A 21,038-nucleotide genomic window follows, 5' to 3' on the forward strand; every position below is an offset into this window, starting at 1 on the left:
AAAACAGTAAACCATGTGCTCCTCCGGCGAGCGCACTAATCAAAGTCCGCATTGAGTCAAGTTTATTGGAAGTGGACGGTGGGAGAATCGAGTTTCCTTGATTCCTCGTGTCCTCTCTCCTCGCCTCTTTCTCAAAGCCTGTTGGATGAGGTCAGATTCAAGGAAATGCAATTGAGATTCTCCAATAGTATTTCTACACTACTTCCGCTTCAACTTTCAAGTATCTCTGCATTTTAGCTGGATATACGTGTCAATGGATCCCACTTCTGACACTGATGTACCAATCAGGGTAGTTGACTCTGGCTAGGATCAAACCAGCAACCCTGTACTCCAAAGGCAGGTGCACAGGGTGTAGTGTCAGTATCGTTACTTGGAGATAGTGGTATTTGCTCAACAAAGGCAGGATTGTTAAATAATATATAACAATATATGCCACAAAGCACCTAGTAAGACTGTATCAAGCCGTTAAATTGGTAGCCAATTATTGACACAAAATAACTGCCTGTAAAATGGCTCTGCTTTGCTAAGTTCTGATGATAACAGCTGTTCCACTGGCCCGTGCTGCCTTACGAGCGGCCATGTCGCGATGTCCCACATATTGCCCAGATGCGGCCCGCGGTTACTCTGAAATTGCGCAACCGCGTAAACATTGATAATTCGTCTATGTGCTTATGTTCCCGTCTGAACACATGGCTCCTTGGTTGACACTAAAAACGGTACCTCAAAATGACAGCAAACGTAGGCCTGCTGAAGAACAAGTGAACTCTACTGTAAAAAGGCTACAATGCAGATGATGGTGATTCTCATTAAAATGTTCAGGGATTTTCTTTTACTGTAAAGTACTATTTCTTTCATACAGTCTATGCTCCAGAACCTGGATCTTGGAATACTGTGCCTCCAGGTAACGTCCTTAGTGAAGAAATACTCATTTATGAAATCTCAATACACACTTACGCTGAACTATGAATTGACTCAATGAAAAACCAACTGAATAGATAGATTGAAATTCCAGATAGACATTTGTGTTGTTTTCTTTTTTCAATGTGAACATTTATTGATTGTGTAAACTAATCCTGCATAGTACAAAGTACATGGTACAAGAATGAATCAGTCCCATACAGTTAGGATTCAGAGGTCATGTGCAAACATGGCTAACATAGGCCAAGCATTTGTGGGACATAGTGCACTCATGCAAGCATCTCTTTAAAATCCAACATTGTCATTAAAATATTGCGTTCACCCTCAACATAGTGCATACTTCCTCCATACAAATTGCATACATTCCAAATAGTGCACACCGTCCATCAATTACACTCTTGCTTTCTACATGATACATACTTCTACAGATACTTCACTCTGACTGTTTAGTTTAATCTCTTCATGTAGAGCCCACATCCACTCCGACTGTTTAGTTTAAACTCCTCGTGTAGAGCCCACATTCACTCCGACTGTTTAGTTTAAACTCTTCATGTAGAGCCCACATTCACTCCGACTGTTTAGTTTAAACTCTTCATGTAGAGCCCACATTCACTCTGACTGTTTAGTTTAAACTCTTCATGTAGAGCCCACATCCACTCTGACTGTTTAGTTTAAACTCCTCGTGTAGAGCCCACATTCACTCCGACTGTTTAGTTTAAACTCTTCATGTAGAGCCCACATTCACTCTGACTGTTTAGTTTAAACTCCTCGTGTAGAGCCCACATTCACTCTGACTGTTTCGTTTAAACTCCTCGTGTAGAGCCCACATTCACTCTGACTGTTTAGTTTAAACTCCTCGTGTAGAGCCCACATTCACTCTGACTGTTTAGTTTAAACTCCTCGTGTAGAGCCCACATTCACTCTGACTGTTTAGTTTAAACTCCTCGTGTAGAGCCCACATTCACTCTGACTGTTTAGTTTAAACTCCTCATGTAGAGCCCACATTCACTCTGATTGCACAATCCTCGCAACAAATTGCACAGTAACCCACTACATATAGTGTGGTCTTGATAACAGTATTTCTAGACTATAGCATATTGCATACTTGCTCATATAGTGCATATGTGTTGTTCATGTAGAGTACACATTGTTGTTAAACCGTACAGTACATCACACTATCAAACACATTCTTCATACAGCCATTGCATAGTTTTTCTAAAAATTCCAACAACAAAAATATGAAACATTTTCAACATCCTAAAAATGACAGAAATCAAAATATGAATTGCAGTTGCTCCGAATGATAGTCACATTACTGATGACAAAAAGCTGCAAAAGTGACAAAATATAAAAACTGCATAGAGTAAAAATGTTCACATGAAATCCCAGAAATAATTGGAGTTGTATGGAAAAATGTATATGAAACTTTGCAGTCGATCCATTAGAACCAATCTGAAGATGTATACATGTCCCTGCACAGTTAAGTAAATTAACCAGTCCAATGTTTATATTTCGATATTGATACAAAAAATGTATCAAAGCAGTTGAGAAAAATTTTGTAAAATCCCAACATATTTTTTAGTCTGGACCAGAGCGCAGAAACCTTTCTATATATGCACTTTCATTTCATTTCTCTCACATCACCCTACAATATTTAACAGATTGTCCTTGGAAAAAAATCTAAACCCTCAGAGAATCTGAATGATTCTCATAAGCAAATGATACAATTGTTTGTTGATTCATTTGCATAGATTTCAAGATGCATTTCTATGTTTCTATTTTAATGAATTGCATCTGTTCTATCTATACACACATTATCGGAATACTATGTGGTCTGTCCAATATAAAATACTTGTTTGCCTCCCCTTGATAATAAAATCAGTGGTGCAGAAGGATTCCACTACTAAACCATATAACCTCCAGTGTCAAATATCATTTTTGCCAGGTACTGTAGCATAAGCGCATGATACATCCAATGACCATTAACCAGAAGCAGTTTACAAGACCTTTACTATGACTTGTGGTGTGTGTGTGTGTGTTGCTTACAATCCGAGAACAGAACTTGCGCTGAGTGAGGATGACACAAAGTGCGTGCACATACACATACACAGACACAGACACAGACACGCACACATACACATCAACAGATCAGCGTGCTGACACCCGCGGCTCGAATGTACGGCAGATGTGACAGATACAGCTGTGTGTAGAGTCGTCTCAGAGAGGCCGGTGTACCATCACAACACAGCGCGCGCACACACACACACTTCTCACAACCCTCACTAAAACCCTCACGCAGCACTCGTCCATAAACACGGGGCTAGTGGTCCGTGCCGTCTGTGTTGAATGGTATACTCCGGCTCAGGAGTAACAACTCCGCTTCCAGTTCTATGTGTCTACCGTTCGGACTCATGGGCGTTCCATACGCCAGTCCAGTATGCTTCAATATGCGTATTAGTCTATGTTCTTCTCAACTAGCGTGGTCCACATCCGGCTGCTTAGCGCAGATATGTCCATTTCTGTCCATGTATCCAGACAGTTAGTTGTGGGAGGACCGAGACGCACCAGTTCACAGTAGTCCGTTTAAACTTCTACTTTGATTGGTATATCCGGACGTTCAGAAGACAGTCTGGGGGTTAGGCCCACAGACACAGCTGTGGTTGAGTATCCATTGGTATCCGTGACTCGACAGTACATTACCCTATTTTCAGCTGTGGTTGCGTATCCATTGGTATCCGTGACTCAACAGTACATTACCCTATTTTCAGCTGTGGTTGAGTATCCATTGGTATCCGTGACTCAACAGTACATTACCCTATTTTCAGCTGTGGTTGAGTATCCATTGGTATCCGTGACTCAACAGTACATTACCCTATTTTCAGCTGTGGTTGAGTATCCATTGGTATCCGTGACTCAACAGTACATTACCCCATGTTCAGTCCAGGCATGTGCCCAAAGTTGACCCAAACTAAAGGGAGATCCCTCAACGTCAACAAAGTGCTTCAGGTTTAACAAGAGGAGTCAATCCGCTTCCATTTAGGTCAGGTGGGCACCATTACGTTCGGAAATGGACGCCCCCATTGGTGGGGTGGGGTGGGCGTTGGCAGGTGGGGGACTTCAGAGGGAGGCGGAGCCAGATGACTGGCCTTGACATCATATAACTTCAATGTGATGGGTCACCTAGGGGGGATTGAAGGGCAGAGGTTAAAAAGTGCTCCCTTTTACGGGTCTAACAGGCAAGCTTGCATTAGTAGGGCGAAGCAGAGGGGGATTTTGGGTAGAATGGGATTCAATTTGAGACAAGAATTTGCTCTCTTTCATGGACCCCCTCTGTGTGTGAGTGGATCTACTACAAGGATTGTAATATCGTGCCAACTCCACCTAGCCATCTGGTATAGCTTAGGTGGAGCATCCGTCCATATTACATCACTTACGTAGGCCTACATGAACCCAGTCCTTTCCGTTCTGCTAAGACAACTCGTCAAGGGCCCAGAGAAGGGAGGATTGGTATTGGATTGGAATGTGGCCAGGGCTAAGGTTCTACCAACCTTAGAAAATGGGTCATGTGAAGAGACTCAAACACCAGGAGGATTGGGAGATTACCAAAAAACAGCATTAGCCATCCCAAGCCCCATGGTAATATTACATAAATCTATAGGATTTCTGAAGTGGCATATACCTCAAAGGAACTTTTAATACAATGCATATGTCTTAACATGTAATTGTAGAGTAATGCGTCTGTCATATACTTTATAGTACAGCTGTCATTTATGTTGAGATATACTTAATATTCTGACTTGATACACTTGTCCTCAGCTGGACACCCCTCCTCACAACACGCACACACCCCCAGACCTAACTAGACAGGTCTGCAATATGCCTTGCCCCCTCCCACCCCCCCACCCACATGTCTAGTAGCTACAGTCCAGACACAAGCTGCCCTCTACCCACCACCCCAATCCCAACAGACACACACCCAGTTACTGCCCCCCCCCCCCCACCTCCCTCCCGCCCTCATCCATTCCCAACACAGTCTCAGTCTCCATCGCCCTACCACTGTCATTGTCTAAGCCCCTGAGTATTTTCCCACGCTTTATTTGTCTTTGTCCTGTTTGTGGCTGGCGGGGGGCCCTGACGAGGTCGCCATGGCAACCCACATTGGCATTCCCCTGATTGGTGTACGTGGCGAGCTAATTATTCAATGCATACGCTTTAAATAAACAATAAAGTAGGACGAATGGAAATGTGGACCCGAGTATTAGACAGGCTGCGATTAACACTAAGCTGCAACGCCAACAAAACATTTGAGGGGATACTGTTTCAGTGGGACGACCTAATTCTCTTCTTACTTCGCCATCCAAATATTTTCAAAGGATTTAGAATGTAAATTATTGATGTTGTAATATATTAATACAATAAAAATATAATTCTCATTACAAGTCCAACTCTCATTGTATTTCTTTGATTATATCTTGTTTGCTTTCAAACAAATCAGAATGTTGATATTTAGCATTATGAAGGGATAATATGACGTGTGTGAGTGTGTGTTGCTACTCTACTTGAATGGCAACTTATTAACAGCGAGGGAAAACTCTGCATTTACCTTCAGTTCCTCAACTAGGGATTCATGTGACGAGGAGAGGGTGAAGAACTGGCTACACAAGAGCACCATGTTCATCTAAGGCGTCTAAGCACTCCTATGGCAAACAAAGGTGGGTGGGGGGGTTCCAGAGGAGGGGGGGTTACCATGACAGTGAGCGACATTGTTTACCAATTCTCCCTTTTCATTAATCAGGGCGAGCCGGCTCTAATTGGCGTTTTGCTTAAGCCGGTCTCCAGACCCCTCTCCCTCCACTGGTCTAAATAATGGCGTTACGCCACAAGTGCCGCCGCACTGACGGAGGACAATGCTCCGCTTGTCAGCTGCGCTGGGCAAGGCTGAACCCACCCCTACACCCTCTCCATCCCTCTTAATACCCCCCCCCCCCCCCCTTAAATAAACCTCACATGGAAAGACAAAGAAAGCCTCTCACTATTGAGACCTCACTGTCTCCTCTCTCTCCTCATCGGTCTCCCCTCCCTTCCTCTTTCCTATACTCTTTCCCTATCTCTCTCTCCCCTCTCATTTACTCTGCTCTCATGCGGAGCTCCCTCTTCCTCATTTATCTTTCTGTCTGCTCCACTTCTCTCCTCCCAAGTTGGTCCCTTGAGTTTCCATGGACATGGACAGAGTGATCAACACTACTAGAAGTGTTAATTGTCCTACCAGATATTGGAAAACATCTCGTCAGTGTGTGTGCGACTTTATATTCTCAGTATGTCCATTGGTGCATCCAGTTTCAATCGGTTTCCTCTAAACTCATATTTTAGTTCTTCTCAAGACTAAACCAATTCTGTCACCCGAACACATTAAATACTAGCAAGTAAAAAGGGGTGTTACTGTACTCTTCAGATGTCAGTGGATCAAATGTTCAATAACTCTCTGTGTACAAAATATCATTTTAGGGATATCTATTAAATTGTGTGTGTATAAAGGAATGTGCTCATGCTTTTTGAGTTAATATTCTGTGTGAGGTTATTTTATGTCATAGTATTGTGTGTGTGTGTGTGTGTGTGCGTGCGTGCGTGTTTGTGTGTGTGTGTCTCTAGTGTCTATGCATGTATACACAGTGCTCTGTGCTGATAACATGGTGTGTGTACAGGTATGTGTGAGTGTGTGTGTGTAGCAGGTTATCTTTCACATGATCTAACCATCCTCAGCTACATGCTCCATGAATATAAAACGCTTTCATGCCCCATATGCAAATAGACCCACAGTGTTGTCATTAATATGCACTCGTAATTAAAACGCCTTCCGTTGATTTGATTTATGTAGCCGAAATAAGTCAGGTAAAATAAATTCCTCTTCGGAAGCGGTTCCAAATTCACAAAATGGCGGAAAGACGACATTTGCAGTCTTATCGCAAGGAGGGGCACAACGAACACTGCATGAGGACGAGGAAGACCACAGCTGCCCCTCAGAATGCCAGCTTAAAAGACATAAAATACAGAGTGGCTTCGTGATTAACTCAGATCACATTCCCTCTCCCATAACGCCTCTCGGGCGATCTATGCAATTAACACACTGCCAGTAATTAACGCAGTCTCGAGGCAGCCAATGGGGCAGGAATGCGAGGGGGGGCCAAAGCGCAATGGGTGGAAGGCGCAGGATTGGGAATAGGGCACTAAAACAACAGTACCTACGTGCTGCCATTTTGTGCCAGTCCTTGTCCTATTCTAAGATGGTGGCAGCAGGGCTGTGACTCGTTGTGCAGGAGAAGGGGGCAAACTAGGGAGGGAGGAGGGAGGGAGCGAAGGATGCTGGGATAGAGAAGTGAGTATCTTTCATTTAGTCAGTGCATTACAGAATGGTTACCAGGACAGAGAAACAAGGGGGGGGGTGGGACAGATGGAGGAAGGGAGATGATTGTCAGGTCTATAGGCCAATGAGCAGGACATGCCCGCATGTCTTTCTCAGGTTCACACACACACACACACGCACTCTCTCACACACACACACACACACACACACACACACACACACACACACACACACACACACACACACACACACACACACACACACACACACACACACACACACACACACATCCATACATTGACACATATTGTGCACGCTTAAAGAATTACTACAGTAGAAATATGAGGGAGGAGATGTATCTGGCAAAATGTGCACACAAACCAATACAAACCTTTGATATACACACTATGGATGAACAACAAGATGACGTGGCTATATTTGCTTTATTCCACAAACGTAACATCTACATGCACACACACACACACACACACACACACACACACACACACACACACACACACACACACACACACACACACACACACACACACACACACACACACACACACACACACACACACACACACACACACACACACACAAACAACCAAGATACCCGTTCTCATGGTATGGTCTGCCCCTGAGCATGCAAATGACATTCATTATGCAAATGCATGCAAATCAGAACCAACCATCTGAGAATCCAAGCTAGAAAAAAAACGAGGAGAATAAAATGAAATGAATGAGAGTGAGTGAGACAGAAAGGAGAAACGTGGGGCGGCAGTGTGAAAGGAGAAAGTACGGTGGCCTATACTAGAGCAAAAAAGACGAGTGCAGATTGTTTGTCGAATCAACAAACAATCGCTAGATCTGATAGCTATTTCCATGTTAAAATCTCAGTCTTTAACCAATTGGAATTACCTTACAGAACCGTGGCAAGTATTTCAAACAGCTCACCAAACATTGAGTCTAATGAATGCAGTAACTCAATCAGCTAACGAATTCAATGCACCGATGTATACGAACATGGAACAGGGATGAGAGATGTAGTAGTCTATAAGTAGTGCAAAGGCAGAATGTGCTAACAGGTCTAGTTAGTCACTTTCTACAGGTCATTTACACGATACCCCCATCTATGTGGACAATTCATGCTACAGTAGTTAGCAGTGTCCAGCTATAGCTAGCAATAGTAAAATAACTGCAGATCAATCGTGCTTTATCTTCAAACCAAATACTTTGAAGCTTGATTACCATGGCAAACAGTTTATCAGAGAGAGAGAGAGAGAGAGAGAGAGAGAGAGAGAGAGAGAGAGAGAGAGAGAGAGAGAGAGAGAGAGAGAGAGAGAGATGCCAGTGAAAGGTGAGGGAGACCTTTTACTCTCATGCTGTCTTTTACTCTTTCACTGCGGTAGAGGAAACAGCTAGGTCTCTATCTCTCTCTCTTTCTCTATCGCTCTCTTCCCCCTCCTTTTATCTGTCAGTGTTGACAATACTAATGGTAATCAAATTACAGTATAACCTTTACTCGTATATACCTTTCACAAAGTTACAGCATGATGTGCTTAACTATGTTTGAAATTCAAACATACTGTAAATCAAGCCAAACTGTATTGGCTTGCCTGTACCATTTCAAAGCCTCATTCACTTAAAGAAGTCCAGCATCCCGGAGTGGCCTCTTCACTGTTGACGTTTTGCGGGTACTATTTAATGAAGCTGCCAGTTGAGGACTTGCGAGGTGTCTGTTTGTCTGTCTGTACTTGTCCTCTTGCTCAGTTGTACACCGGAGCCTCCCATTCCTCCTATTCTGGTTAGAGCCAGTTTGTGCTGTTCTGTGAAGGGAGTAGTACACAGTGTTGTGCGAGATCCTCAGTTTCTTGGCAATTTCTCGCATGGAATAGCCTTCATTTCTCAGAACAAGAATAGACTAACGAGTTCCATAAGAAAGTCTTTGTTTCTGGCCAATTTGAGCCTGTAATCGAACCCACAAATGCTGATGCTCCAGATACTCAACTAATCTAAAGAAGGCCAGTTGTATTGCTTCTTTAATCAGCACAACAGTTTTCAGCTGTGCTAACATAATTGCAAAAGGCTTTTCTAATGAAAAACTTGGATTAGCTAACACAACGTGCCATTGGAACACAGGAGTGATGGTTGCTGATAATGGGCCTCTGTACGCCTATGTAGATATTACATTAAAAATCAGCCGTTTCCAGCTACAATAGTCATTTACAACATTAACAACGTCTACACTGTATTTCTGATCAATTTTATGTTATTTTCATGGACAAAAAATGTGCTTTTCTTTCAAAAACAAGGACATTTCTATGTGACCCCAAACTTTTGAACGGTAGTGTATGTAACGGGGGTCTGTCTGCAGCTTAGCTTCTTCCACTGTCCGACTGCCCCATACTGGGCTCGAACCAGTGATCCTCTGCTTCGCAACACACGTGACCACTCTCCTTGACAACGCGCATACCGATTGAGCTGTACAAAAGAGTACCCCTTGGATGGCTCCATCTGCATCTCCAACATTTTAAGCTTGCTCTGAAGTGAGCTTACGATACATTCTTAGCTGCTACACATATAACCCCTCAAACCTACTATGCATCCTCATGTGAGCTTAACATTAGTGACAATTGAGTCTGACATACTGTACCTTTAAGTCTTCTGATTGGTTGGCTGGGCACAAACGCTGAGTCACTTCCTCTCGGGCGTCGGCCATTTTGTTTTGTTTGTTGGCACAAGAAACAGGCTTTGCGGGAGCGCAATGGGATTCTTGTTACTTTCGGTTATCTAGCTTTATGAAGAATGTACACCACTCATACAGCTAGATAACCAAAGATAACAGCCAACCCCTCGGGCCCACCTAGACCCACGCGGCGAAGGATAGTAGAAGCTAGGCTGGATACGCACACCTGTAGACGAAGGATAAAAAAACGACACACTCTTATTATGGCAAAGTATTGAACGTGAAGAGAGTGTGGACAAACGTACAGTTGGTTTTGTAATGAAGGAGGAAAGCTTTCAATATCAAAGAAAAACAAATAACCACAGAATTCTATCATCTTAAACAACAGATTTCCAGTCCGCATCAATATATGCAGGACAAGATTTTGCCTCATTTTGCCTCATTTGTCTATTAATTGACTAATCGTGTTGTTAAAAATGAGACTAATCATGTTACCAAGTGTGTGAATTCTATTTCAATCAACTATTGTCAAAGGGGACAACAAGCTTACTTGTTATGTGGCCGGAAGTATCTACTATAGTAGGCCTGTATTATACCAAAATCATTACAGTTATTTTAAAATTAAGAGATCAATTGAACATTATAAGACTACCATTTACTGGTCCTGAATAAACATCACTTGTCTCCCAACCCGCTATCAGAATACGAGGTGTGCTTGTTCAATGACTCGCTTAGAAAATTACTACTGCTATCAAATAGCAAATCATTAGTAAACATCATGGCACTGGCATATGCCTATCAGTATGGCCTGTTATTAATCACTGCATTAGAAACCTACAGCCAATTCCTTAGCCTGTTATTCACAACTGTTGTAATAATATGACGGAGGTTGGTTTTCGCTTGTGCCACTTTGTTGTTCACATCGATGGAGATCAATAGAGAACACGGACACACACATCAGATTCAACCAAGAGCATCATTGTTGCTTCAAGTTCTGCTTCGGTCAAATAAATGATGAGCATTTCATGAGCATAAGGGTGAGGGAGTGTGTGTGTGAGAGAGAGGGATGACACCAGAGAGAGGGATGAAGCCGGAGAGAGGGATGATGCCAGAGAGAGGGATGACACCAGAGAGAGGGATGACACCAGAGAGAGGGATGAAGCCGGAGAGAGGGATGATGCCAGAGAGAGGGATGACAGAGAGAGGGATGAAGCCGGAGAGAGGGATGATGCCAGAGCGAACTCGTTGCATTTCCATTCGTGTGTCTGCAGCAAGGTGTGACTTCTCATCAAGATGAGAGCAGCCAACAGAGGAGCACACAGTATAACAACACACACACACATAATCACACACACACACATAATCACACACACACAATCACACACGCACACACACACACACATAATCACACACACACACACACACACATACACACACTGTAATTTGAAGCCTTTCATGTAATGGTGTATTGATTAGGGATTAATTTCCAATGTATTCTCAGAAGACATTTACCCCAAACAATAAAAAATTGAAAAATCTCATGATGAATATACTATCTATTTAACTACAAGCTAACAGAATGACATGTTTTAGGGTTATCACATACTGTATTCACGTTAGTCACTTTTGAATTTTGAACATCACTTCTCTGTTTCATGTTTGGAATTGGTTTCAATATCATTCCACATTGCTTTTGCAGAGGCCACATCATGGTTTTTGCAGGGCTCTGTTTCTAATGTCTTATGTAGGCCTAATATAATTTGTTAAGTACACTTACCCGCTCAGAATTTTAGTGTTTCATGATATATACTGAGGTTTGTAAAACAAAGTCTACCTAAAAGCTAAGAATAGGTTGATGTAAAAGCATTCCATTGACATCCTATAGATTATTACAAACCAGGTTGTTTGAGCCCTGAATGCTGATTGGCTGAAAACCCATTTACCACCGGTATGAGAAAAACAAATATTTTTACTGTTCTAATTACGTTGGTAACCAATTTATAATAGCAATAAGGCACCTCGGGGGTTTGTGGTGTATGGCGAATATACCGGCTAAAGGCTGGCACTCCACGTTGCGTAAGCAGCCCGTAGCTATATTGGCCATATACCACACCCCCTTGTGCCTTATTGCGTAAGTATATATAGAGGACTATTGGAAGCACTATTCAGCTAAATAGGGATGTTGAGACAGCCATTTTGAGACCATAAACATACACACATTTTCTTCACAATAAGTTCGGCAAAGTGAAGGTCCTTATAAAAAGAGATGTGTTATTACTGTTTTTCATTATTATGATGATTATTTTACATATTATATACAATAACCGTAATTATACATATTTATATTTAGTATATTTATTTAATCAAATAATAAGTGTCTGAATAATTACATCATTTGTGTTTCGTTGTGTTATAATGCATCTGAGACGCAGGGATTCTTGTCTGCAAATGTATCACTGTTGGATTCAATTAAAACTGTATTACAGTGAATGATTTTCCACTGTAACATCATTCACTGTTTTCCAAAGGAATAAGTAATGCAAAGTCGGTGCATTGCCCGCAACTGTGCCTAATTTAAATGACCTACGCTTCCATATATGTATCTACATTAATATCCCATCGAATATTTGACCCCATCTAGTTGCGTAATTCCAATATCACGATGATTTGATGAATGAATTCAACCGTTAATATGAAACAAAACCCTGAGAAATTATTTTCTAATAAAATAATATATTTATGTTGCATATGCCTACACTATTAAGTTGATTGCAAAAAAGCTTCATTTCTAAGCACAATAAATTGGTTGTATAATGTATTTTCTTTACAGAAATGAACACTGCATCGTCATTGGCAGAACAGGTGAAGTGACGTCTTTCGTAAGGAAGACGCACAACTAAAACCCACTTTCCGATCTGTTTGTTAGGGGTCTTTTCTGTAATAACGCAATGCATATTTATTCCATATTCTTTGAGTATTCGTGTTAATCGGATCAAATTAGTATGCATTTCATAATATATCTGATAGATGATTATTATACTCTAAACAAACACATTAGGAAAATGAAGATTATTTATTTGAAGGCTGACTATTTGGAACAAATTCTGTAACCTATGACAATTCAAACAATACAAACATCTACGATTCTTGAAATAGGCTATAGGCCTATTCCTCAAACCGTTTTTTAAATGTCAGAGCTCCCTTTGTCTTAGAAATTAACATTTGGATATTGGTCAAGATGTCTAGAAAGTTTTTCGAATGTCCAGTTCGTGATACATTTAATTGAAAGGGATGGATTGGTGCGGCTGCTCAAGAGGTCGATTTTCTTTATTTTGTGTTATCGACTATACGAACAAATATCAACGAAGAAGCCAAAACCATCAGGGACAAGATATTGAGGACACCTTTACGTCTTACTTTAAATCATTTTTGCCATTTTAAATATGATATTGATATAGGCCTAGATATTAAACTTATAGGCCTACAATAAACTTTATAAAAATGATGGCGATACCTTGATATACAAGTTGAGTGTGAGTGTGTGTGTGTGTATTTGTGTGAGTGTGTGTGTGTGTGTGTGTGTAAGTGTGGTGTAAGAGGAAGAGAGAGAAAGAGAGCGAGACATTTTCATAGTGCAAAATTAGACTTGATTTGTATCTGAAGAACACACACACTAAACACGTTGTATGCAGAACTATGGTCTCATATACATTTCTAACGATGCGCAAAGCCCCACTCGAAGTGTCCCCAAAGAGAAACAGATGTGATTTCGTTAGTTACACATCCTATTGCTCATGAGTCATGTGATTGCTGCTACACAGGTAGGCCTATCAAATGAATTTTAAATTCCATCTGGTATATTTTGAATATCCTCTGTCTTTGTAGCTTACTCTAGTGATCCTAAGAGGCCAAGGTGTACAAATTAAGGATCCATTCAAGTTAATTTTAGACTGACATGGGACAAATTGACTGGTTGTACAAATCGCTTGTTTATGGCATGTATCGTGTAGGCCTATAGGACTATCAACGGTTAAAAAAAAATACTAATTAAAAGAAAGTGTATATATATATATAGACTAAATGTATTATGTTTACCTGTGCAACGTCGTATGCTACTTCATCTTATATTGTGGGAGGAAGTGCTGAAATTGAAGGAATAAGACGTTAGTGCTCGAAAATGGAAAATAATACCCAAGCAATCTCATAATTCAGATGCAGCCATAAAATAACGCCATAAAATATATTTTATAGGGCTGCTGAAAGGGCTGCTGAAAGCCATAGGGTTGCTGAAAGCCATGGGAATAAATACAACTGCAGTAAGATACACATGCCTGTTTGTGCCAAGCGTTAGTGATCACAAATCAGTGTGTGTGTGTGTGTGTGTGTGTGTGTGTGTGTGTGTGTGTGTGTGTGTGTGTGTGTGTGTGTGTGTGTGTGTGTGTGTGTGTGTGTGTGTGTGTGTGTGTGTGTGTGTGTGTGTGTGTGTGTGTGTGTGAAAATACCTGACTCACGTGTCATGTTCAATTCAAACAGTCTTAAGCATGGTTAATGACAAGACCGCAAATAACCAATACAAACCAAGTAATCACACTTAAAGTAGCTTGCAGGCAGGTGCTTTTAATCACCAAAACACTTGTATTGTTCCACCCCCATTGGTGACCATAATAGGCCACTATAAAACAATAGTTATTCTTACCCTGCATCAGTCATATCGTAGATGCATTGTGTAACCTCATCAATAACTACCCTTATATCTTGATCGTAACAGCATAATACAGGGCATGGGAACAATGCCACCATTTAAGTTAGCAACTTCTAAGTTGGCAACATCAAATCATCTTCGGCTTAGCATAAACACCATGTTATGCAGAACAGAATAGGCTAACACAGTAATAATGACAACAACAAGCCTAATAATAATTACTAATGGGCCTAACTAGTAACTATTCATAATATTAATAATAACAATAATGGGCATTTCATAGTTAATGATACACCTAATGTTATTAAGTTAGGAATTTAATCGTTTAATATAGAACCAAACTCTATAGGCCTGCCTAGTTTAAGCCATAAAACTACGTCACGTTTCAACACCACTCCCAATCCACAATCGAAAAGGTTTTTAATCAACCTCTTTCAAAATCAGATTTACAGGAGTTTAGTCCCAAAATACCCCAATCCTTGTAATCACACATTTCACAAGGAGGTGGGGTGACGCGAGAAAATAATCGCCCGAGCACAACTTCACAGCTCACTAGCAGATATTTCAATTGACAAATGTGCGATTTATTTCCAATTACATGCCTGTTATGAAAGGGACGTATAGATTGGACTAATAGCCATGAGAAAACGACTCAAGTCGGATGATGACCTTCTGTTTGGGAGGTAAACCACTCATATAACAAGGTTGTCTGTTTGAGAAAACAGAAAGTGCACATTAGATGTTTGAAATCCCTCCTCACAAATGTTAAACATGATTTACGTAACAGGCCCCATAAAGCGCTTTGCTCTATAATCCCCATGCTGCTCGAGCCCATGTGTTGCGTCCGCGCGCAGCTGGTTTCACGTAATCATGTAATCATCTTTGCTTTTTACTCTTGGCCCTTTATGAATAGACCACTAATATTTTAACAGTGCATTTCAAACATATAAAACAATTATTTTTGGATTGTCTGGATAGCCTTGCTCAATACGCCATAGCCACATGCGAAGACATAGGCCTGCCTATACATTAAACAATCATTCAGAAAAACAGTTACATTTTAGCCTATATAGTGTGTTGAAGAAGATGGGCTAGATTTAAGTGACACCTAGGCAGACGAGGCAAGTTTGGATGTAGGCCTATCGGGTAGTCTACCTCCAAGGTTGGCAAAATGAATATAGGCTTATACAGTGATGGCTTGTTCCGTCATATGGGGAGTCATATGGAGTGTGTGTTCATTGTAGCCTAAGGAAGGCCTATAATATCTGTTTTCGTTTTACTATTAGTTGTAGGCTAAGATCACCATATGGCGCAAACACTGCAATGCCCATACAATAAGAAGAGGTGTGTAAGAGGAATTCACCGTATGACGGTATTTGGTGAGTTTTGCATGGTCCTAAATAGGTTTTCCCACAAAGCCTCAAATAAGTCTGCAAACATCAAACGCGAAAAGCACGCACGTATGAATAAGTATCTCTCATTATCTCCTTAACCGAAGTGAGCCTATGTAGGCTATACATTCGCAGACCACACCAGCAAAACGATAATAAAAGAGCAGAGAGGGAGAGAGCCATATGTCCCAGTGAATGCGATTTTAATCGGATAGAAAGCCAGCGTGACCTTCCAACTCCGTACCCAAGGAAACTTACCCCGAATGGCATCGTCCTATATAGCCTAATGAATCGTGCGCACTCGCTCACATAGGCTGCTCTCATCATATCTGCATCTCCATGATAACAATAGGCTATAGAAGGCTTACATGTTTTGGGATACTTATTGTGTTGGTGACGTTCTACCTTCCCATACTAGCCTTCCATAAGAGAAGAGCCAATCTGATTCGTGAAAATTAAAAGTGTTAGATATTGACCATTTAAGTAATATCGATTTAATTAATCCACAAATCGTTGTTTCCCTTTCAACTGTATAACGTTAGTTCCCTTTTGACTGCGACTATCCCTCTTGCCAGGCAAGGAACCTGTAATGCATTACGCATACCCAGAATGCAGAACCAACAGTCACCATATGCATAAAGACATTTCGCTGGCAACATCAGTCACAAATAGGCCTGTACATTGTTCATTGATTCCATAACGTTCGACTCTTACCCTCAGAAGACAAGGGTGGATCTAGTGGGGTTGTCAAGCGCCTCTCACAACTGCCGACTTGTCTGTATGAGCAGAGCGATGTAAACGACACGAGCACCTTAAGAATAACAGCAGTAGATTCTCGAGCTTCGTGCGGACGGTTGATAGTGACGTCGCCTGGGACCATCCATCTGTTTTAAATCAACCGGGTCCTCCTGTTTCTTCACAGCTATCGTAGTAGCAATATTTCCCCACACAGACAACCCCGTCCTCCCCCCTGTAAAAGGCAGAGTTGGGGCTGTCCGTTCTCCTCGTCTTCCAACCTGAAGATAGACTGGTTATGATCTGGATCTCGTGTGTCCGAAATCATATACCATTGCCAAGGCCCACCCCTTTGTGACAATGCGGTAACATCATTGTCCCCACCATCTGAAATTAACCAGACAAGTCGGTGGAGTGACAATGTGGACCTGCCGTAACATTCCAACCCCCTCCCCTCCCGCATCCCATATACACGCACGCTTTCACGCACCTCTCTCTCTCTCTTTCTCTCTCACACACACACACACACACACACACACACACACACACACACACACACACACACACACACACACACACACACACACACACACACACACACACACACACACACACACACACACACACACACAAACGTTTGTCTCTGGCCTATACACATCAATCATCACAAACAAACTTATAATATTATAGGACTACATACTGGGGTGTATATTGAAGTAACCAAAATAGCTTAGCATTACATTCAACTGGGGTATATTCATGTGGACGTCGTGAATTGTAACCAAGATATTGGCCTGGATAAATTAATACAATTCATGATGGAGAAAAACACCAAAGTGAAATATATTTTATGCATAATAGTATATTTCATAATGGTCCGCTAGTTGTATTCAACTATTTAAAACAATTCATGCATAGCAAACTAGAGCGCGTCCGTTAGGTCATAAGGTTTGGAAAGTGCACTTAAATTGTCAGCCAGGTTCAGACTTCCAAGAAAGCGAGTTTTAGGGAGGCAGTCTGGGCTGGGTGCGTTATTATCATGATAATCACACATGGGGTTGGGGCTAAGAAACCCCTTTGAATATTTGTTCAATAGGGGCGAATCCACCAAACAGGCATTGTAGTTACTGGCTCACCCCTTATTGTTGATATGAATAAATGAAAAAAGATGGCCTTGTCTTCTACATTTTTTAAAATATTTTCCTGGAAACCATAAATACAGCCTAAACCGCTCTCGGCCACCGGGCTCCTTTTGGAAGTGCGGCTAATGGGCTATGGATAATACACAATGGCCCCGGTTTTCTCCCAGCAATGTATGGGAACCCGGATCCATAGCAGTTGACAAGAGAATTTCAGAATCGTGATGAGATGACTCAAGTTCATTATCAACCCTAACCTCCCCACTCCCTCCTCCCCAACTTCCAGTCACACACACAGGCGCGCGACACAAGTTGCCAAGATACAGTACCATGCGTGAGAAGCAGATACTTGGCAGGTCGTACGTCACAATCTCAGAACCTTGCAGACAGCTGCATACCACATACATTATCACACTATTGCTTTATTACCGGCGCTACCAGACGAGACCAATACATTTAGCGGTACAACGTGAGAAATATATGCAAAAGTAGATAACAAAAGGCTACTACGCACGCGCAATGCAATTTAGAGAGAACCCTGTTTCACCAAGACTGACTGAGAAAACTAACGTGGAGGGAATCATAAGAATCACGAGCGAATTAATTATTTTGAAGCAGAGGGCGAGTGTAGACCGCTTATGTTGCGTTTCGATGTTTAATTTCATCTTCAATGTTTTTTATAGAGTGAATTACATTTCTAAGATTCATTTTCAAAACATTTAGAGCCAGCGACATAGCCTATGTTCGCAGTGTATCAACATAATGTTTTGATACATCTAATTGAATAAAGGGTCAAATAAACACGCATAAGGAAAATGACCAAGCAGGATGCTTTATGGTTATTTTTAGGGTCCCTGTTCTAAAAATAATTAAACTCGCTGGCAGCCTCTCACACTCCCCCCACCCCTGTCTCTATTCTGAGATGGTTACATCCCTGTCGAGCCAATATTAAAATTTAGAGGCTATAATTTGAATGAGGAGAGTGATGAAGGAGAATGATGAATAATGTGAAGGAAAACGGTGCAATGTGGACATTTTCAGGACGGTTTTATACAATTAGGCTTTAGCCTTCTGCTGAACATTTTTACGGTTGGTTGTAAAATTTTATTTTGACCTTTTTTGGAAGTACATACCGCCATAACGGGAGTAAATGAAAACAGTTGCTCAGCGTTTGCTCAGCGAAACTCCATTTTTGGTGAGAAATTAATGTATTTTGACATTTTATAACGCTTGCTGAGCTGTCTAATGGGAGATGGAATCAGAGCCTCCTGGGCGTTAGAGTAGAGATGTCACACTCACCAGAGAAGCAACACGTCATGCTCATCATCATTTCTAACTCACAGATACAGGGTCAGTCTTCTGCATGGATAGGAGTCAATATCCAAATATGCAGTATATTTCAGTGGAGGCTGCTGAGGGGAGGACCACTCATAATAATTTCCTGGAATGGAGGTAATGGAATGCTATGAAACACAAGTGTTTGATACTATTCCGTTCACTCCATTCCAGCCATAAAACTCAGTTCCAGCCATTAATATGATCCGTTTTCCCCTCAGCAGCCTCCACTGGTATATATACAGTTGAAGTCTGAAGTTTACATACACCTTAGCCAAATACATTTAAACTCAGTTTTACACAATTCCTGACATGTAATCCTAGTAAAAAATCGCTGTTTTAGGTCAGTTAGGATCACCACTTTGTTTTAAGAATGTGAAATGTCAGAATAATAGTAGAGAGAATGATTTATTTCAGCTTTTAATTCTTTCATCACATTCCCAGTGGGTCAGAAGTTTACTTACACTCAATTAGTATTTGGTAGCATTGCCTTTTACATTGTTTAACTTTGGTCAAACGTTTTGGGTAGCCTTCCACAAGCTTCCCACAATAAGTTGGGTGAATTTTGGCCCATTCCTCCTGACAGAGCTGGTGTAACTGAGTCAGGGTTGGAGGCCTGCTTGCTCGCACACGCTTTTTCAGTTCTGCCCACACATTTTCTATAGGATTGAGGTCAGGGCTATGTGATGGCCACTCCAATATCTTGACTTTGTTGTCCTTAAGCCATTTTGCCACAACTTTGTAAGTATGCTTGGGGTCTGTCACACCCTGACCTTAGAGAGCCTTTTTATTCTCTATTTTGGTTAGGTCAGGGTGTGACTAGGGTGGGTACTCTAGTTTTTGTATTTCTATGTTGGCCTGGTATGGTTCCCAATCAGAGGCAGCTGTCTATCGTTGTCTCTGATTGGGGATCATATTTAGGCAGCCTTTCCCCACTGTGGTTGTGGGATCTTGTTTTTGTGTAGTGCCTGTGAGCACTGCATTTGCTTCACGTTTTGTTACTCTTTATTGTTTTTTGTGAGTTTCATTAAATAAACATGTGGAACTCTACGCACGCTGCGCCTTGGTCCATTTATTCCAACTACCTTGACAGGGTCATTGTCCATTTGGAAGACCCATTTGCGACCAAGCTTTAACTTCCTGACTGATGTCTTGACATGTTGCTTCAATATATCCACATAGTTTTACTTCCTCATGATGCCATCTAGTTTGTGAAGTGCACCAGTTCCTCCTGCAGCAAAGCACCCCCACAAGATGATGCTGCCACCCCCGTGCTTCACGGTTGGGATGGTGTTTTTTTGGCTTGCAAGCCTCCCCCGTTTTCCTCCAAACATAATGATGGATACATGAAAAATGGAGCGGCGATGGCTAGAAAGCCGGTGACGTCGACCGCCGAACGCCGCCTGAACAAGGAGAGGAGACGATTTCGGCGGAAGTCGTGACAGTACCCCCCCCCCCCCCCCGACGCGCGGCTCCAGTGGTGCGTCGACACCGGCCTCGGGCACGACCCGGATGGCGAGGCGTAGGGCGATCCGGCCGGCGACGGTGGAATTCCCGCAGCAGTTCAGGGTCTAATACATCAGCCACCGGAACCCAGCACCTCTCCTTCGGACAGCACCTCTCCTCCAGACTGTACCCATCCCACTCCACGAGGTACTGAAGGCCCGACGACTCGAATCCAGGTTGGAACGGACGGAGTACGCCGGGGCCCCCTCGATGTCCAGAGGGGGCGGAGGAACCTCCCGCACCTCAGACGCCTGGAGCGGAC

At 42.1% G+C, this 21,038-nt stretch overlaps 1 long non-coding RNA gene across 2 annotated transcripts; it reads right to left on the reverse strand.

Moving 5' to 3' along the window:
• Positions 1-1,008: 1,008 nt before the first annotated feature.
• On the reverse strand, positions 1,009-17,077 carry LOC139554801 (uncharacterized). 2 transcript variants are annotated; one of them, XR_011670894.1, is made up of 4 exons: positions 16,776-17,077; positions 14,064-14,110; positions 9,936-10,194; positions 1,009-4,098 (listed from the first exon to the last, which is right to left on the reverse strand). It is a non-coding gene; the product is annotated as an uncharacterized lncRNA (long non-coding RNA). The 2 variants fall into 2 exon arrangements; XR_011670895.1 differs by lacking the exon at positions 14,064-14,110.
• Positions 17,078-21,038: the final 3,961 nt, after the last annotated feature.

Source organism: Salvelinus alpinus, chromosome 26 (assembly GCF_045679555.1).
Source record: "Salvelinus alpinus chromosome 26, SLU_Salpinus.1, whole genome shotgun sequence".
NCBI classification, from domain to species: Eukaryota; Metazoa; Chordata; class Actinopteri; order Salmoniformes; family Salmonidae; genus Salvelinus; species Salvelinus alpinus.